Below are 21,218 nucleotides of genomic sequence, written 5' to 3'. Positions count from 1 at the left end.
CCTTTCCACTGTGTGGATTTCAAAAGAGGTTTGAATTTTTATTCTGTTGTCTTTATAAGAAAGGAACATGTAATGGATAACAGTGACTAGGATCAAAAGGAGAGCTGTGGGTTTTGTTCTCAGTAATAATAATCACAACTGCAAAGCAGATGACTGCTTTATAATTCTTTCACCTGTAAAAAACTTGGTTATGGCAGCAAGGCTCTGTTTCTAAGCCTCATTTTTGCTAGTTCATTTCACCATAGCACATTTCAGGCAAAACAGGGAAAATAAAATCCACTGAGTTAGGAGAGTTCCACTACTTTTTTTTTTTTTTTTAATTTAATTTGTAGCTCAGGTTGCTGTTATTCTGAGAAATTACAGGCAAACAAAACTCATGCATACTGCAATAATCATAAAATGTCTTGGGTTGGAAAGGTCTCCACCACCCACACAGGAAAGAATTTCTTCCTAATATCTAATCCAAATATCTCCTGGTTTAGTTTGAAACCATTCTCCCTTGTCCTAATATGACGTGCCCATGTAAAAAGTCACTCTCCTTTTTTTATAAGCCCCCTTTAGGTACTGGAAAGCTGCTATAAGATCCCAAGACAGAGCCCTGAGGGGCTGTCCAGTCTCTAACTGGGCATAGAGACACTGACCACAACTCAGTGGCTGCATCCATCCAGCCAATTCCTTATCCAATGAACAGCCCACACCTCAAATCTGTGACTCCAAATTGGAGGTAAGTGTCTATTATATACCATTAATGTTTGATTAAAGAGTATCTAATGTTTCTCTACTGCTTCTCTTCCTCCTTAATTATTAGTTGGGCTGAGAAACTGCTGCCTGAGCTCAAATCATCAGCAACATAGGAAGAGATGGAGAGGCACACTAGCCTAGATTTTCTTGAGAATATGATATTCAGTGTGAATTTATTGCAATCTACTCTGCTTCCAGGAGTCTCTTAATTTAATATTGCCTTTTCTTGATGCTGTCTTTTCTGTGTATGTCTCATTAGGAGCCTATGTGTTTGTTTTCTAGTCCTGCAGTTATTTGGTAATTGTCTTGTAAAGGTCCATTCTTATCTTTGGTAGATTATCCCCAAAAATTATGCTTCTATTTTTCTTCTGGAATGTCTATTTTCTAAATAAACCTGTTACTTGCTAATAAGTAAGCAAAATATTGGTTTGTTTCGCTTTCTTTATTTTGGTCATTATTTTTCCTTGGTTTCCACTTTGAGGTTTACTCAGCCTACTTAGAGACTATCAGCCAACTAAATTTTCTTCATTTCCTCCCTTCCCTTCCTCCTCTGTTATGGACTTTCAAACATAACTACACGTGGAATATGCCTAGTTTTTCTGTTATATATCTTGAAGAACAGCTTCAGCCACCCTTAGTTCCAATGAGGAGCATTCACTTACAGGACAACTTGGGGGAATATGTATGTCTGAGTAACTGTGAACCCTTTAGCCCCTCTGGTAAGCAATCTAGCCCTTAATCTGTTCCCTAATTCCCTTAGTCATCATTACAGATTCCTTGGTTTTACAGACATCTCAGAGTGCTGCAATCTCATGTACCACAGATACAGAAATGGAGTTTTTTAATCGCTGAGATGTGAATTTAATAGTTCCTTCATATTTTGCCTTCCCCGCTAGATGTAAGAGGCTGATAATTCTTGCAAAGTTTAAATCTATTTCAGAGGCAATTTATTTCAGTAGACTTTATTTCTTTTTTTATTAGTCTGTGGCAGTTTAATTTAAGATTTAGAAGCTGAAAGTGCACTTTTTGTAAAAACAGAAGATAGATATCTACTATACATCACAACATAGCCATTAATAAAACAAATATGTGTATTCACATGTAGAAATCCCCCTCTAAACTTAATTTATTGTATATTCACAAATAATAAACATGCACAGAGCTTTTATACTGCTATGTAAGACTCTCACAAAAATGTAAAGTCTGTATCAATATGATATATTCAAGTAGATCATTGGTATTTACTGAATTTAGGCTTTCCTGGTTAAAGCCAAATCATCCACCTACTTTGGCTTAATTTTATGTTATTTTTACCCTTGAAAATTATAGAAATATTTACAATACAATATTCCTTTATAAGGAAAGATTCCAAAAAACAGGGGGTATATAAATTAACCACAAAAGACAGCTCTGTCTCCTATAACATCTTGTCTTTTTGTGGAAGAGGGGAGAGAGCCTGCATCAGCACTTTGCACAGCGGGGGGAAAGCTGCTCCAGGGCTAAAGGACAGTTTCACACATGTAACTGCACAAACCAAAATGGTAGGATTTCTATACTAGCAAACTGATGACACAGTCTTTAAGTGAATTATAATGATAGGCTTTGTATGCTGCAACTTCTTGCTTTTTCTATTTCAGTGGGTTGGGTAAACATCATTCAACTGTATTTCCATAAACTAGAATTTCTCTCCTCACACATATTACAGTAATTTTCATCTGCGTTTCCTTTGTTCCATGGTTTGAAAACTGTCCATTTTATTGCTATTATCTTTAAACAATATTTTTTCGTACAATTTTCAAAGCTAAAATGCAAATACTTAGGCAATATGTCTGAAGAGAAAGACACACAAAACCCCCTAAACAACTAAGCCATGCTAACAAACATCAGCTTTGAAACTTTCTACTTAAGCAAATTTCAATAACCAGCTGTGTTTTGGTACAAATTCATTCCCTAAATATAGACTTACAAGACTGGTCACCCTTCTCTAAACTAGAAATGTTTATTCAGAATGAAAGGATGTTCTGTTTAGATTTGCTCTGATTAGATAACATATATGGAAATTATAGGTAATCAGAACACTTATCTAATTCATGTATTATGATACTTTTGTAATTTCAAGCTTCTATCCAGATAGCAGCTATCAGCTGAAACACCAAACTATTCCAGCTGTCACAAGAGGAATCACTCTAAGACATCTTCAAATCAAAGAAACTGGAATGTGCTGGTACATGAAAGAGAAAAACTCATAATAACAGAGAGCATGCACTGAATCCATAGACATCCCTGTTCCAGCATTGAGCTTTTTTCTAGACAGGTTTGGGAGGCAATATGAGGACAACATCTTTTGAAGGAGCTGCAGAAGTACTTAAGATTACATAATTTGTGAAATTATTGAATTGTTCATAGATTTCCATTTTCAAAAGTTTGTCTTTCTTTTGAAGTCCCTGTATGACTTCTTCATGCCTATATTTCTTTTCAAAGGGTCTGAAGTCTGCCAACTCGCCTATTGATGCCATCTGGATTTTCTTCAGAGCAAGGACACTGACACAAAACTTCACATGTATTTATCCAGTCTGGATGCCTTAATTTTCCATACTCTGTATGAAGAGCCATAATGGGACCTGATTCTTGTTGTCTGTCTTCCAGTAGTCAATTTCTTTTAATATTCATCAGAGATCCCAAAACTGAGGCAAATAAATCCCTTATTTTTTTATGAGGTTCTCAGTCTAGAGAGTCCTTGTGTCTCTAAACTTCATACTTGCAGTCTGTCTATCCAAATTCACAGCCAAGTTTCAAACTGGATATGGCTTTCTACTTCAATACCTCAATTAAATAACTCCTATATAACACTGGTTAAAAGTGAAGTTATATACTCCTTTTCTCTGCTTTGCAAAATTTTTCTGCAATTGAAAGTTTAAAAGGACTTTGAACCTGTCAGTTCAAAGGTGACATAGATGAACGAATAATATTCCCAGACTGCAGAGGTTAACATCTGCTGAAAAAGAGTGAGGAAAATTTTACATTTCTCTACAAAAATGCTCATGTAGGACAATATAACTGCAAGTGTTGGAGATACAATCCCGAGAGGCCAAAAAAGAATTTTTGTTGTGTCTAAGAAAGGAGTTCTGTTTCCGACAGGAAAATATCTTTCTAAATGTAGCTTGAAAAAAAACTATAACATCTATAGAAAAAAAGTGATTCTTTGTATTGATTTCTTTAACAGCAAATCAGGTGAGAAAGGGAAGAACCAGTACCTTGTATATACTTAATCTATGAGCAATTTAACTTAAAAATTTCTGAGCTATGTTAAAATAGGCAATTCTTTCATACACAAGCTTAACTTCCATTTAATTTAATGCCACTTCTCCTAGCTGCTATAATTAGGAAAATCAGGAATAGAATAACTTGAGAGACTGCAGTTGTCACATTAATTGTTGCCAGTTTCTCCCCTAAAGAGACACAAGAATTTTAGTTTAACGAGGAATTTTTGTTTGATTGGTCTTTTATTTTTTAGATCCAATTTATGTAGCACCAACATGTATACAACTAAAATAGCAGATTACTACATCACCTGCTAGATTGTTCACTTCAGTTCTTTTCTCCCATTTTGACTGACCTAGAAAATGAAAAATGGAGTCCCTCTTTAAATACATGATGGAAAAATACAATGATACACACTTGTTTCTTCTTTACAGAAAGGGTTGTATATATCTCAGGCCTTGTAAATGCATTTGTATACAGCCCCAACTACATTTATTAAAAGAAAAAACAAAATCACATACAGTATTTTTCGAGCCTAACCATGACACGAGCACCAAATATACAGTATATTTCAGCAATTTAATATTAAGAAATTACTCATCTTCCAGCCTTATGCTTCAGGTAGCATTTTGACAGAAGAAGCTACCAGAAAAAGAGTTATGACAGGCTTATTCTGTTATCAAATAACTTATTCTGAAAATGCCATTAAGTTTAATAGGAGGCAGCAACTTTTCTACCAGATGGACTGGAATATTAGAGGGAAATCTGCCCCATTTTCTTAACCACAGAATGAACATTTCCTGAAGCACCATTATACATAATTTCTGATAAAAGGTTACAATAGCAGGCTAAAGTCTGCTTCTATTTGTGGTGCCACCTTTACCTCTAAAAAGTTAGAATCAAAAAGATTCATTCTTTAACTCTGATTCGATTTATAAATGGTCTTACCTGTTCTTTCTTCTCAGCAACTTACACTACAAATATGAAACTGCAAATGTCTCATTCTTAAAGTACTTCAGGTGCTGTGAAGTAATGAAATCACTGCGTTACTCAGGATTCACAATGCAGATCTTTTAAAATTTGCTTATCAACAAACTCTTACTTATTTAAGGGGTGTGAAGGAAACAATTTTTAGTGAGACAGTATTGAAAAAAGATTAAAACTTTATAGTAATATTTGTAGTAATTTTCATAGAGACCTTAGGAGCGTATATTACATTCCTCCTATGTTTCATCATAAAATAATACTTTACATAGTTCTTTTCTTGCAATAGTTCCCAAAATAACACAAATGACCCTCTCTTCATATTACCCAACAAAATGCAGGTCAAATTATTACATCAACATTTAACAAAATACATTATTTTAAAAATAAAAAAATCTATACTCACATAATTCTTATTGACTCACACGTAGTAGTATGTAACATATTATGAAACTCAAACATGACTGATTGCTTACATATCTCTGAAGACAAAGCAGATGTTTAGCTGTGGTAAATTATTCCTGTTAAGTCTTGATAACCTTCCATCGACTTTCATGGGTAATGCATCAGCCCTTAAAAGAGTGAAAAGAGAAAAATTTATGGATCCCACAACAACAACTGTGAGGTTAGGTGAGATTATTTCCGCTGAACATACTTATAATGAGCAGTGGTCCTTTAATCCTTTCCCTCTCTGCAAAAAAAGAAAACAAGCAGGTTTTGTTGTTGTTGTTGTTGTTTTTTACTTTAACAATAGGTTTACAGTGTTATTTAAACCAGTGTTTAATTGTCAAATTGTTATCATGATCACAAAAAATGTTCAATATTGTGGCTTTAGGCCACTTACTGGATTTACAATGGAGAGTGGTCCTGAAGGATGGACACATCTGTAGAGAACAAGTGTAAGGGATACAGATCTTTGAGTAAAAATGTTTGTTTGTAAGGATGTAATTCCTAGTTTTTCTCTTTACATAATATTTTATTTTCTGTCAGAAATTTATGAATTCTTTTCACTGAGTTAATCTTCATAAGATGTGCTGTCTGATAACACTTCCAGCTAGGGGAACTTTTTCCTTTGCTCTTTTTAGTGTAGTGTTTAATAAGAGAAATAACACTTTAGTTGGTTTATTTGGGCTTTAAAATATATTTCTAAAAGCAAACCTTCCTTCCAGTTTTATAGCTATTATTTGCACCATGCACGTGTTGAACCCAAACCCTCTATTTCTGGGAGGTTCCCACTTGTAATGAGGTATTTTCATTGCCTCTTAAGTCCCTACAAACAATAATAAAGTTAAGTAATTTACTAAAGATTCAAGATCTGTTAGCCAGTGGTCGATGTTATTTGCTTTAATTAAAATTTCTGACAATGTTTATTGGAGAAATATATTGTTAAAGCAAGGGAAAAAAACGTTTGTGGAACAGTGACCCAGCTTGAAAAATCACATTATAAGACCCTCCTGACACTGTAGGAGGGTAAATATGCAAGTGGCAGTGATTTACTAGTGTTTGTCTTTCAGCTGGGAAATTAAACAAATGTTACTGGATTTCTTCTTTCTTAAGTATTCTGTTTAGTGGTAGGAGAACAGCAGTTTAAAATGATTTTTCTGCATCCCCTACCCAGTAGTCTTTAAATGTGGGGGTTCATTTCAATGTAATCAAATGTAGAGCTTTAAAAAAAAAAATCAGGCACTTTAGAAATGACAAACACGAAAGGCAACAGGCCAGTGAGACACTCATCCTGAGGGGGTACAGCACCATCCATATAAATCACTTACATGATTTCCAGGGCAGAACAAGAAATTTGCAGCTGAAGTCATTGTCCCTGATCCTGGCCAAGAATTATCATCTTCTCACTCAAAGCTACCAACCACTCCTAAGCAACTACTCAGTCACTTGTACTGATGCTTCCAAAATAATTTCCATCAAAATTATTGAAGTTAAGTTTAAATACATTATATTTGCAAACCCTAAAGCATTTTGCTTGGCCTTGGCCTGAAAGGGTTTCAATAAGGTTGTTAGCTGATAAAGATACTAACATCTAGAAAGAAAAAATGATAAGCCATGGTGGACAGGCTGCAGACTGTCTTCATTCAGCACAGAAAGATCTGGAAGGAAAATTGTGGTCAGCAATAATGTAAGACTCAATGCTGGAGAGAGAAAAGTGCTATTTAATAAGAGAGCTACATCACAAACACGAAAAGATACTCTGTGGCTAGGAGGCAGGAATATGATTTGGGCAGGCCAGATTCTGATTCAGGCTTCACATCTTTTTTTCTCATTTTGACCAGCAAAATTACACTAAATCATGATTTTTACCTTTTCATATTGAAATTTCCTTTGGAAAAAAAAAGCGAAAAAAAACCAAAACCAAATTTTTATTGTGTCTTTTGACTAGACAGATGCTCAGGGCTTGTTTATTTTTCTTTTTTTTAAATTTCACAACCACAGAACAAGCATGGAACAAACACCTATAAAATAATGGGACTCACACAAAGGAATGCAAAGGATTTCCTACCTTTGGCTCTCTATTGCTACTGTAGAGCATACTAACTCTTGGGATCTGTCTTATTTATGAAAGAAGATCTTCAAAACCAATAAAAGTTTTATCAAAATTACCTTTGTATCAGAGATTTACACTGTGTTCTTCACACAGCTTTTAATCAGCTAGATATTAAGCCTAAAATATTATAAGTCTTTATGGAAAATTTCTCAAGCATTTTTCACTATCTTCAAGTAAATATATAATGAAAAGTGTTCATACCATTCATTCAAGAATAATTTACGTGAGATTTACAAAACATGCAGTTATGAATGAACATTTTTAACCAAAGGATCAAATGATGTCATGCTGAGCAGAATCTGGAGCTGGGGGAGTACTAGTTTTGCACTATAAGATGGATGCAAAGGAAAAAATGTCATATATAAGTGAGAGGAACTATTATTTTTCTGTATCACCGTTTTGTATTTTGTCCCTTTTTCTGACAAGCTGCAAGTTCCCCTCACTGGCATGAGGTGCACAGATCTTTTACTAGGATGTTCAAGACTTAGAAAGGACAGAGTGGCAGGACCTGGGAAACAAAACAGGCCAGGAAAGGTATTTTGCAACAGAAAACCTAAAGGATACTTAAAAGTTTGAAGATATACAGGGACATTACTGATAAGTTTATTTATATGTGTGTCTTTGGGTTCAAACAAAGGAAATTCTGTCAATTACTGTTCCTTGTAAGTTGACTTGCAGAAAATACATTCTTCAAAGTGACTGTACACAAAATCCCTGAGCAGCTCAAACTGAGTCACTGCAGCAGTCCCAGGGAAAGAACCCTCAGAATTTACAGGTGTGAAGTCCTGAGACTAAGCCCACAGGATAGTATGCATTTAGCCCAAAAAGTCCTCGAAGGGCACTTTCAGAGGCCTACAAAACAAAAGTTCATCTTGTTTCAGGTTTACCTGATGACTTAAGTGTTATTTATCAGGGCATTGCCCAAACACAACTGCCAGGGTAAATAAAGTGTTCTCACTGACTTCTGCTGAAGTCTGTAGGAATTGTGGGTATCCAAGCCTTTCCCTGCAACAAATAAAACCTAGCATCAGTCACTAAAGATCATTAGAAACCAGGTAGCTATGGCAAGTCCATCTCACTAAAATTATTTTCCTGAGAAACAGTTTTACAGCAGCCAAGAAGTGATTGCAGGGCTAACTGATTGCAATGGTAACTGCCAGCAAAGTGGATTTGTTTGTAAATACACATCCCAGAGGGGCCAGTCTGTTGCTGGAGCACAGAAAATATACATGTTAACTCCTCTTTATGCTAAATCTTACACATATTATGACTGATCTTCAGTTTAAAGGTATTTGTGAAATGGTAGACACGGCACAGAGTAGCAATAATGGAATAAAATGCCTCTGCAATATTCATTTGCTGTCTACAAGAGGGGATCTATGCAGTGATTCATCTTTCCACGAGTTACATGCAAAGATAATTTTAATTCCCAAAGCAAAGCAAGTACATCAGAGAGGAAAGTAGCTGCTTGCAAAACAACTCTGCCCTAACAATTCTTTATAATGATGTGAAATTTCAGCGCTTAACATCATTAAGTGAGCAATTTCCCAACATGACCCTTATGGGTTTTTTATGTTCCCGTTACTGAGGAAACTACTAACTTCAGCTGTAAAGTGAGATAGTTATCTTTCATAGCTCTGAACAAATATGAATCCATAGAAGAATCACTTATAAGATACAGCAGGAAGATATGTCATCTAGATAGACTATGTTTAGTGTGAAGTGAGGAAGGGAACTTCCAAAATCAAACCTATGGCTAATCTTAGTATTTAAAACTGAGATTTTCTAAAAGAACAAACCAAACAACAACAAAAAAATCCCCTATCAAAAACACACAAAACAATTAACATTTTTTTCAAGAAATTCCTATTCCCCCAGTTTCACATGACTTCTAGTCCTTCAGAGCACCCACCATTATTACTAATACCTGAGATCAGTATTTTTCAGCAGATTTCCTTGCACATAGGTTGATTGGAGATGTCTTAATTTTCTCAGGAGTGCAGAACGACCTCACCCTGGTTTATGACATCCCTGTGAAAACTGAGTTTCCTTTGTTAAACCTGGAAATTATTCCTTTAGCAGAAAGATGAACTGCACTACATTCAAATGGAATGCTCTGCTTATTGTATTTCACAAGAGTTTTGAAAAGTTTTCTAAGGAACAGCTAGAGAATCATATGATCCATCTTCTAATCACTTCTGACATTTGACAGAGATGTGTGGGAGAAAGGTGGGGTGGTGGAATATACTCAGATGCTGCTTTTAGGCTAAATATCATTTGAATAGTAATTACTGGTGCTTAAGGTGGAATATTAATGGCACTCAGACTATTAGGATAATGTATAACATTATGTGTTATACACAAATGCCACACAGGCTTGCAAGACCATTAGGACTTGCTGCATTAAGGGGAAACCCACTCACTCAAGAGCTTGTTCGTGACCAATTCATTCCTCTTGCCTTTGACTGTGGTCTGCTGGAGACTGAAAACATTTAAAGAGAAGCAGTGGAGAAAAACTGTGCTTGTAAAAACCATGTACTCAAGAGCTAAATAACATGCAATATCATTTGAAAGATTCTCTTAATCTAATTTCCTCTGTTTCCATACATCAAAAGTAGATTACAATTTTAAGTTTCATGCTACAATTACTCATAGGGCTTATCTGCAAAATGAAATTCAAGAACATGACATGAACATAATGTGCTGGCAGAAGACACCGAGATGCAGCTAATCTGCCTCATATCACACTTTATGTCACTGTCCCCATTCATAAGAGGGAATGCATTTGCTGGGAGATATGTTGTGAGCACAGTCATGCTTTCTTTGCAATCCTTGACAAGATCTCCCCCCCCTCAGTGTAAAGCTGTACATTAACTGTTATCTTCTCTGTTAGAAGTAGGACAACCCAAACAAAAGTCTGTCTGGAATATGTTTTTCTTTGCAGCTTTTATCAGAAAGGCATTGACATGTAAATGCACAACAAAAAAAAACATGACCTCAGGTCTTGCAGGTCCTCAAGTCCTTTGTTATCCACGAAAATAGTGTGTGAAAACCTTAGTTCAAATGGCACCAGATTAACTTGTCTTGTTTAAACACAAATACTACAAAAAGCATTATAAAGAAAGTTTACCAGATGCAATTTCACAGAAATATGAGATGAGAGCACAGACTGTGATAGCATACCTGCATTTGTACACTAAATAGGATGTAATAAAGAAGGGCAGGGACCTGAGTTTTATTATGTTTAGAAATCTTAAGTACTTTCAATTTTTTTGAGACTTTTTGTTCACTCTCTTGTTTACCAGTGCCTCCTGAAATACCTAAATCTGTGTTCTTTAAATGGTGTAATCAGAAATTTTGGAACAAAATGGAGAAAAAAAGTGTTCAAATTATCTCCTTTCCAACAATTCTAGTTTAAGGGGATACCAGCCACTGCAAGTATTCTGCTGGTGTCAAGGATATGTTCTGTTCACATCCAATCCAGGAAACATTATTTAGGATTTTACAGAAATCTACCATTACCAGAAGCTCCATTTAGAAGACAACAAGAAGCCAAACCTCATTTATGCAATGTATTCTCAACAAGCCAGCTGTCAAGTTGTATTTCTATTTCTGGTATATGTCAGTTGTGCAAGAGTTTAACAGCAGCAAAACCACAGCAGAAATAGCAAATGATAGAGATCAATCAACTTTTTAAAATTCCATGATGTACATCTGTGCAATAAACACCAATCAACCAAAATAAACTGAGGTATTTTCGTTATATCTTGCAGTATGAGCTATTCATAGAATAAAGATATTTTCTTAAAAACACCCCAAACTAAATATTTCTATTTTTCATAATGAATATTCCACCATCAGTATCATAGTTTAGAACCTCTCAATCGCCATTGCTGTCATGTAATATTTAAGTCAGTAAGTTGTGTTCTTGGTATCTGGAGAAGTAAAGAAATGCTAACTGATTTCTAACTGACTTTTTTTCAAAGGAAAATTCTTGTACAGAACAGAACGGAATTTAAGTCTTACAATAGTATTCACTAGACTAATCTCGCTTATTTGGTAGGGGGTTGCTATTCTCAGGTATTGTAAAAAAATTGAGGAAGTTTTGAGGTTGGTTTAGTTTACACCAGGTTTCAGAAAATGAAATTATTAAAAAATAGATTATTACACCACATGAATACACTAATTTCCCAAGTTAACTGTATCAAACTATATATATATTTCATTTCTTTTCATTTGCTTCCTGGTCTTCATTCTGGGTTTGCTTGTTATGCGTATTTGTTGTACTACAAGTAGGTTATGGTAAAAAATCTTACCTAATTAGAGAAATTGTACTTCTTCCCTTCAAGTAAAATGCACAACTCTTCTTGTGGCAGGAAAATGGTTAATGGTTTTTTTTAAAAACAGGGGAAAATTGTGAGATAAGCATCCAGGAAATTACCTTGCCTCTTTCAAATACAAGTATAACAACTGGTCCTCCACCAAAACTTAATTCTATGCTGCCTTCTTCAAATTAACAGTATTTACTTCATTCTTTTTTGTTCTTGGATTTTGCAACAGGACTTTAAAAGGGAATTATTGCCTTCAGGATTGTGACCTCCTCTGTCAAAGTGCCAGATCAGAGTATTTAAGTAGAAAATAGAAGACATGCAGAATTTGATTCCCCATTAGGATTACTGGTTATATGGGGCACACAGCAGGCGTAGATGGCATCAAAATGCACCGTTCACAGTCTTCCCAAGTGAGAATTGCTCCTGAGTGATTGGAAATATGTTACTGATTATGGCAGGAGGTTTTCTGATTTCCATTGTCTCTTCTGAGAAAAAACTCATGTCCTGTTTTTTTGACTAAGGACTACACACTCAAACTGCTTGACATAATGGTCTCTTCTATACAGACAACAATATTTTAATTGCCAGATCATTGAGGCACTTTGGTTTAGTACAGATGTGTATAATTCTTCTTGGCCAGTTCCTCAGTTATTCCCCTAAATTGCCTGTACTTTCCTGGAGTTAATTGTGCAGAGTATAATGTAAATTTGGCTGGTTTTGTCATAGCTCACCATCACTGGAAAATCTCCAGTGGCTGAAAAGTGGGTTTAATGAAGCACCTGACCTTTCACTAAGTCATCTCCAGGCTTGTTAGCTCTCATGTTAATGACAGAGTTGGAATAGATACTTTGTTATGTGCCAGGGGGCACATGTACACACAGCATTATACGAGAACAAAACATCGCTGAGATAATCTTATAAAGCATTCCTTAGCTTGGAACTTGCAGAACTAAAGGCAACCTTATTTGCTGTACAGATAGAAAAAGAGGTGAATTACAGTTTAATTGCTGTATTATTCTCCATTTTTACCTACAGGAGCCAAAGGCATTTACTCGTAAAAGTACTTTTATTGTATCCCCCAATTACTGTGTAGGACTAAACATGATTTTTTTCTCTTTTTTTTTTTTTGTGGTTTAACCTTGGTAGGCAGCTAAACATCACACAGCCACTTACCCCACAGTGAGGTGGGGAAAGAATTGGGAGGGCAAAAGTGAGAAAGTTCATGGACTGAGAGAAAACCAGTTCAACATGCAAACAAAGTAGAATAAAGAATTCATTCACTGCTTGCCATGGCCAGGAAGGTGTTCAGCCATGCCCAGCAGAGCAGGGCTCCATCCCACATAACAGTGACTTTTTCAATGCCTTTTCAGATCACATGCTGAGAAAAAGTTCAGTGATTTTCTGTGTCCACATCAGACTTTTCAGGATGTAGGTTGTTCTTTTTTCTATCAAAATAGGAAGCAGGTAAAAATTTACTTTCAAATACTCACTGAATTCATTAGCATGCCTGTAGTTTGGCCTCCAAAGTGTTGAAATTCTGTTGGAATTAAAGAAACACCTACGACTCATCGAATATTTAAAAACTACAAAGAGCTATGGTACATTTGTAGAAAGACTCAGGTGAGTTAACTGGAAACATATAAAAGATGCCCTTGTTTCAGTCTCTCCCTAACCCACTTTGGTTCCTGTGTCTGGCTCTGTAGAAGGAAATTGTGCCTTGCTCTTAGAAAGCCCTGAGCTCTTTTGGCTCAAGTAATCTTGGCAGACTTCAGCCTGAGGCAGAGATCAGCTCAGGAAATTTGAGGAATGAACAAAGGGCTCCTATTTTACAAACCGTTAGTGAGGCAGCGTTACCAGCCACACATAATTAGAAGTCTGGGGGTTTTTTTGCCTTTCTCTGTTTGATTGCTTCTCTTTTCTGTTCTGTAACATAGAGCAGCTATTATCAACAGACAGGGGATGGGATCTTTAAAACGACATTGTCTGTTTGAAAGGTCTATTAATTTCTTTTTACAAAAGCTATCAGCTTTTGGCTATCTTGTGCGGATTTTCACAGTTTTGTTTCAATTCCCTTATGTCAACCACATTAGTTGTAAAGCTAACCTTGAAAGCAAGTGATAAAAGGTAATAAAAGTCAATTAATCCAGGTAGTTAAAAACCTTCATTTAAAAGGCTTTTAGCTGCAATATTTCTATAATTTAAAGATAAAACTATTAAAATGTTTTTCCAGATTTGTTGTTTCCTGAAAGCTTACACAAATAGGGATTTACATCATAGAAAAAAATGCTTGCCTTACTTAATTGTATACTATGTTCTCTCTAAAGTAAAAATTAATTGCACAGAAATTTTAAATAGGCTCCACATAGAAATTTTGCATGTACATTATACTGAGCAAAATAATACCACACAGATAAAATATGACTATTTCTTTCCTTTGAAGTTTCAAGTATACTCACTGAGACATAAAAATTCCTGATTTAATAAGACCAAAACTAATTCGGTTCAGTTATTTTCAAAATCAGGAGAACCAAATATTCGTGTGTGACCATCCTGAACTTGCCTTGGCAAACCAAACTGTCTTTAACTGAGTGAGGGGGAAAAATTTTTAAGGAACAAACACAAGAAAATCTACTAACTTAAAAAAAAAACCAACAAACTGAGGACTAGAATGCCAATTTTCAAAACTGTCACCCTGGTCAATATTAGTTTCAAAATTATTCCTAAAAGATCTCATTGTTAAATAGACAACCACCTATTTTTTTTTTTGTATTTTTAATTTGTTCATTTACATTTGGCTTTAGATGTCTTGATCATAATGAAATTACCGAAGTAAGAAAGTATTTAAAATGAATCATGGAGTTTTAAAGTTTGATTTCACAATTTCCCTTTCTAGAGGTTCAGGTAAAAGAAAAGTTAAATTCATAAATACATCGATGCTCGCATTTTGAAATAGAAAAAATGAATGGTGCTATGCTGATGAATGAGAAAATCCTGCACCAATATTTCACAATTTGTCAGGCCCTTATTGTCATTAACAAATGAAGGCTTTAGGGTATATTGTTCTTCTAAGGTAAACTCTGCATAACAGGTGGTTTTCCTCCTGATATGACTAGTATTAAAATGTCTAGTGAGCATCATGGTATTTCTCAGTCCTCCTAAACTAAATATGTCAGACATAATATGGGCAGAAGGCCCTTAAATAGAAACAACATAGGCAGCTGCATCTGAGCAGGATCCAGATCTCAGGCTCACACTTGGCTATGACACCTGCTTGCTCTGGGACTTGGGGCAACTCATCCTCATCTCATTTTCTTTCACCGTGTAATTGTTCTTGTCTACTAAAATTGTAAAAGTTCTTTGGCCCAGGCTTTCTCTTACAGCATTTCTACACTACTGAAATCAGAATGCATGTATCTGTACTGCTGTCCAGTACTGAAATGCATCTGACATCTCAGAAAATACATAACTCATTTATATAGTGTGCTGAATCACTAAATCTGAATGTAAATTACAAATTCACCACAATTATTTTTCCCAGTTGCGTGCCATCATCCTCGAAGAATGTATATGATGCATGCCCACAGTGGCTCTCCAACACAGGTTTTTATTTCAGTAGTTCTTAATGATCTTTTAAACTTGATTTATTACATAAACATGTAATATACCATTTACAGAAGTGATATATTTCCCACTAAATTTGGTTAAACTCCTTCTGAGTATAATAGAAACTGAAGGAACATGGCACCTTGTAATTATGCAGCCCTTTTCTAGCCTGAAACCTGGAATAACCTTAGCAAGTCTCTCTGATTATATTTGCTCTGCTGGGAGGGAACTAACATTGGGAAATGGAAGTTTTTGAAGTCTGTCTTATTTTTTATGATGTTGCTTGAACCAGGCATACAAAATATAAGTAATAGTAGTAATCAGATTTAAAATCAGCAAAATATAGTGTGTATATATATATATACACCCCATGAGGTTAAAAACTCCACATAATTTATACATTTACTCGAAATATAAAACCAGAGAAAACAAATATCTACACACACACATAAATATAAATAAAACATACAAGTAGTAAGCAGATGATTAATTTACATTTTCCTCTCTTAACCATAGGGTTGTTCATCTCACAAATCATATTTCTGTGGGAAATGAAAGGTGCACTGCTGCCAGCATTTTGTAAGAAATAATGACACACTTTACTACTTGTAAGTGCTGACTGAGTGCTTCTGCTTTTCCTTCCCAAGGTGACTGTAACACAGATTGATGAAAGATTTGGGAGGACTGCAAAGGTTAAAGATGCAGACCTGGAGCTAGAAGGCAGCCCTGACACTGATGGAATACAATACAATGAGAGTAGCCACATTATTGTCCCATCCTCTGATAACCAGTGTAATATGAAAACTGACTAGAGGAGAAGGGAACAAATTAAATCCATTAATCAAGCATATCTGTGCTAAACAGTTGCTCTGAAGAGACGAACAAATGAAAAATTTACTGTTTGTTTCTATGCTTGCTACCACCAGAGAAAAAAATTAATTATAAGGCTGTGGCTCAACTATTAGTTAAGTTTTTTCTTGAGAAAACTATTTATTGCTTTGTCAAAGAGCAAATGAACCTCATTAGGGAGATTAGTTTCAGCTGATCATTTTGCATTAGGACAGTCTAATAATATACCCTTTAAAGATACATTCAAGGAAATAGCTTCAAAGAAATAGAGTCCATTCTGTTGTATGAGACTTCAATCAGAAATATATGATTTGTCACTAGCTAAAAGTCAGCTTAATTTTCTTCATATTGCCCTGGTAAAGTGGTTATTCAGTTGTCTGCAGTCAGTTGTTTGTCAGGTATTCACAATGGAGTCTCTCTAGTCAAGGGGTCTCACAACTCACTCACAAAATTCCTCTCTTGAAGTGCATTATCTGAAATCTATCTAGTTCTTGAAACAACCCAAAACCCCTAAATAGGGATTGAGGGGCAGGGGGGCTTGGGGTGTGTGTATTTTTTTACGAAAATAAAATTACACTCTGATTGAAATTCAGTTAAATTCTTCCAAAAATTTCTTTTTATAAAGTGAAGGAAGATATAAGGAAGTTCTCTAATCTACAGAGCAAAGAGTACAGGCTGTTTTCATATATTGCTCTGTCTTCCTGCTGGAAACTTATGAAAGCAGTCCCTCCCTTTTGGGAAGAAGACAAGCCAGCTCTCTATGAACTGGAAGCCTTCAAGGCAAATTATTACCTGCAGAATGTCAGAGAAGTTATGCATCTACCAGCTGAAATGGGTGAGGGTTTGAAGTGCAGCATTTTTGCCAAAGTTTTTAATCTCTTTTTTCAAGAAGGAAGTTCTTCACAGTGGAAGTCTCTGGTTTGCAATGTGTTCTGCTGCAGTGCTGGGTTCCTCATGATGTAAAAGCCTCCATGGGGGAATTGAACTGAAATCATGAAGATAAAACAGCCAGATTTCACACTATAATTAGCTTGTCACTACTCAATTGACCTGATTCCCACTGGAAGTCTAGAGGCAAAGAAGCAGTTGTCAAATATCACAGCTAAGGAAGTCTGCTTCCATTGTTTTAAGGTCTCATGAGTATTAGTTTTGATGAGCAAACCTAGAGGAAGAGCTTACAAAGCTCTTGGTACATTTGAGAAATGCTTTCTTCCCTAGGGAAGTGTGTCTCATACTGCAATAACAATCTGCTATTAGTTTTCACATTGCAACACTGATAGTGTGCATTTTCCTGCCCGGAAACTTATTTTCAAAAACCTTGAATAAAACTATGCTTTGCCTGTTCTGCTGGAACTGAACAAAAGGCTAAAATGTTACTGATGGGACGGAGAAGGAGGAGTTATAACAGCACACGGAAACACAGATATGCTGAACTCCACGGGCCTGATTTTCTTAGACCAACTAAGAATTGCTCTATCCCATTATTAGTCATCCATAGAGCAGCACAACATGGATTCTCAACTGCTGAAACCCCAATATTTAAAGACAAAATTTTGTTCAGCTATGAATGGAGTCATTTGCCAGCGATCTCTGACAAACGGTACGGCAGGCCCGGACAAGCGTTCCAGGAGCTTTTATTAGTTTATCAGTCTCACATCCAGAGTTGAGACAAAATTGGTACAGAGCTCATGCTGACACAGAGACATCCCCCTATTTCCTGGTTGCAAAGCATTCTTAAAAGCCTTTTGGCCAATAACGTGCTTCTAAACGTTACAGACATCTGTCTTAACCTATCTATAATACCACACATACCTCCATTGTACACAATAGTCACTTGTTATACCTTGTATAATAACGTACAACATCCCATTATTAAGCTTAAACTTATCTCTCTAACTAAATATACTTTTTGCAACTTCAATATCCATCTAGGCCAAGCCTAAGAACTAACCATTGTCTTTTAATGTCCTTGCTGCTTATAACTATCTTCTTCTAATTTTCCCAGGCAAAGCTGAATTCTAAATCACTTGCTTTATTTCCTGAGGCCTGCTTCTGTTTCTCACACCTAAAATCCTTTTGACTTTTTGTGATTCCCCACAGTCATTCATGGTTCAACACCAAACTCCACCCAAAAACCAAGCACCCCTCCAAAAAAAACCCCCTCTACTAGAAGATTAAAGGACTTAATTTCAAATACAGTTTGTTTAACTATTAAAAACCATCCGGAGCAGAACAGAAAGTCTGGCCTGGAGTCCCCATTACCTTCTGACGAAGTCATTTAGCTGAGTTTCTTTTTACAGATTAAAATTCAGTAGACGTTAACCCAACAAAAGCAGCTCTAGAGATCCCTGATAGTCACTCTTGAAACTTACATTCAGTTGCAAAACTGCTTTTCATACAATAGGGGCTGATGATTCCTGGTGGTAATGTTCAATACTATCAAGATTTAACTGCAGACCTCACACTCATATTGTAGGTTCAGGCATTCCTGCAGTTCAAACAAGACGACCTTGTCTGTACATTGTTTTAACTCCCATTTAACTCCATTTTGCTAACAAATCCATCCAGCCTCAAGCTATTTTAGCAGGAAAGAATATATTCAATAGAAGTCTCACATGGTGTTTCAGTGCTCACCTTTCATAATGCACCTCCGTGCTAAGTGTCCAGAGGTTATCTTTAACCATATTTCTCTTTTGGGTGCATGGCAGGATAAAATCGTTGATATTATGTCCTTAGCAGGAGATGGCTGCAGTAGCCTGTATTCCCCATGGTGTCGTTTGACAGATTGAAGTGTGAATGGTGATATCTGGAAGGTAATGTGTCATGGGCATAAAGGCCCATGATTCAAAACCTCCCTTGTTTTTTTTCCCACTGCTGGAGCACTTAGACATTCTTAGTAAGAATTCAAGTCATCCTTTGTGGAAACAACACTTTAAAGGTTATCCTGAAGAGCTTTCTCTTTTTATTGCAGTAAATCTTCTGTGAGTTACAGGCAACCGACTACCATAAAAAGGCAATATTTTCTGCAGTCTGTACAGCCTCTGATGATTCTGGCCCATAGCTGCATTCATGATTTTGAATGATAAAAGTAGCTTCCACTTTCTGCATGAAGAACATGTTGTATAGATGATGCAAACGGAGGTGGCATGTAATGAAACTATCTGAAATATCTATTACTGTGAGAGAAGTTTGCAAGTCAAGGAAGGTGACTAGAGAAACATAATAATGGCAACAGTAAGTATGAGTGAAACAATAATTTGGACTACTGATGCTTAGCCACAAATGATAAAAAGCATGTTTGGGTTTCCTCCTAAATGATACGGAAGTGTGTGTGTGTCTAAGTAAATGAACTAGAAAATGGATAGTGGATGCTATTATATCTACGGCATTTCATAGACCTGAATAGCAGCAAATGATGGATTCACAGAAAATGTGTAAATAAAATGGAAATAACACTTTATTTACGCAGATGTCTTATTGAAATTGAGAGATTAATGAAGAATGAAGAACCTGCAAGCCCAGGATATTTGAATTTTGAAGAATCACAATAGATTACATATAAATTAATAATAAATATTAATATTTAATAAATTAAATATTAATAAATATTTATATTTAATAAATTAAAGGTTGCTTTAAAATGAGATTGAAAAGACAGATTTCAAATTAACTTTCCACTGACAGTACTGTTGTCTATGATGTGAATAGTTGGAGTTGGTAGACTGAAAAAGGCAAATCTTGAAACTCAGTGTATCGTTTTAGAAGGTAATTGTTTCACTTTTTTTCTGTGTCGGATGAAGTATTTTCTGTTATTTTTTACATGAAGTGCTCATAAAAGTCTCTATATTTCAAGGCAGAATAAGAAGATAAATATTGGGGGGGTATGCATTCAAAAATATTAATTGACATTTTTTTTCTCCCTTGATTTACAGAGTCATGGCATATTAGATTAGACTTTGGACTCACTGAAATGTTTGCATTTTTGTCACCTGCCTTACCAAAACAATCTGTTGTAGTCTCATTTCAGAAAACTATGTTGACACAAACTCTTTTTACAGGTTTGTTGACTGAAAACTGAAGTGTTTGTTTTAGATTTCTTCAATTTGTTCTGGTACAATGACATCTCTTGGGGCTTTCTTCATAGCTTTCAAGATAATTTTGTATTTCTCAACAGGTTAACCTGATATGCAATGGGTTTGACTGCCTGCTAGATATGGAGTCTTCAAAAAATCGTTTATGACTAAATTTTTGAGACTATCATCTGACAAATGTGCTTGTATGAGCATTTCATCAGAAAGCTCAAGTGACACCTAGAAGCATAATCCATCTTAATTCAGAGATGCACCTTGAGGTAGCTCCACCACTCTCTCCCCAAACATGCAAACCTAATCAGGTTTGAATCTTGAAAGATTTTAGTTCGCATTAATCAGTTAGAGGAGAAAAAGTTAAAATACCTCAGGAAGGTCTCTGGAGAATTCATCTTCCCTGAACAAGGAGGAGATTTTATTGCAAAGGGCACAGCAGTGTCTCTGGACACACTCCTGGCACTGCTGCAGGCATCTCTACAGCCACAGTCACAAGATTTCTCCTCTTTCTGCTCTCAGAGCTGTCAAGAAACTCTGTGAGACACCAGCTTTGGTCACATTAAGTGAATTAATAACCTTAAACTGCAAACACACTGTAATCCCTTACAAATTCCCACTCCTGCCAAGATCAAGTTCAAGCTTCTTCCCCAGTCAAGAAATTTGACCACTAAACTGTTCTTTCTTTATTACAAACAAATTAATTTCGGCCTTCAGGACTCATTAACTTTTCTTCCTTCAGAAACAGCTGATTCCTAATGGTGCTGACCTAAAATATTTCTAATTTTAATAAACTCATGTATCTCAGTG

General features: G+C 35.8%; 1 long non-coding RNA gene across 2 annotated transcripts; it reads right to left on the bottom strand.

The window, feature by feature from the left end:
* Positions 1 to 561: 561 nt before the first annotated feature.
* On the bottom strand, positions 562 to 9,623 carry LOC125321593. Of its 2 annotated transcripts, XR_007201605.1 has the most exons (5): positions 9,471 to 9,623; positions 5,463 to 5,558; positions 4,951 to 5,024; positions 4,313 to 4,357; positions 562 to 3,733 (listed from the first exon to the last, which is right to left on the bottom strand). It is a non-coding gene; the product is annotated as an uncharacterized LOC125321593 (long non-coding RNA). The 2 variants fall into 2 exon arrangements; XR_007201604.1 differs by lacking the exon at positions 562 to 3,733 and having other exon boundaries at positions 4,246 to 4,357.
* Positions 9,624 to 21,218: the final 11,595 nt, after the last annotated feature.

The sequence above is a fragment of the Corvus hawaiiensis genome, chromosome 2, assembly GCF_020740725.1.
Source record: "Corvus hawaiiensis isolate bCorHaw1 chromosome 2, bCorHaw1.pri.cur, whole genome shotgun sequence".
Classification (NCBI taxonomy): Eukaryota; Metazoa; Chordata; class Aves; order Passeriformes; family Corvidae; genus Corvus; species Corvus hawaiiensis.
This window is presented reverse-complemented; position numbering and strand designations above follow the sequence as displayed.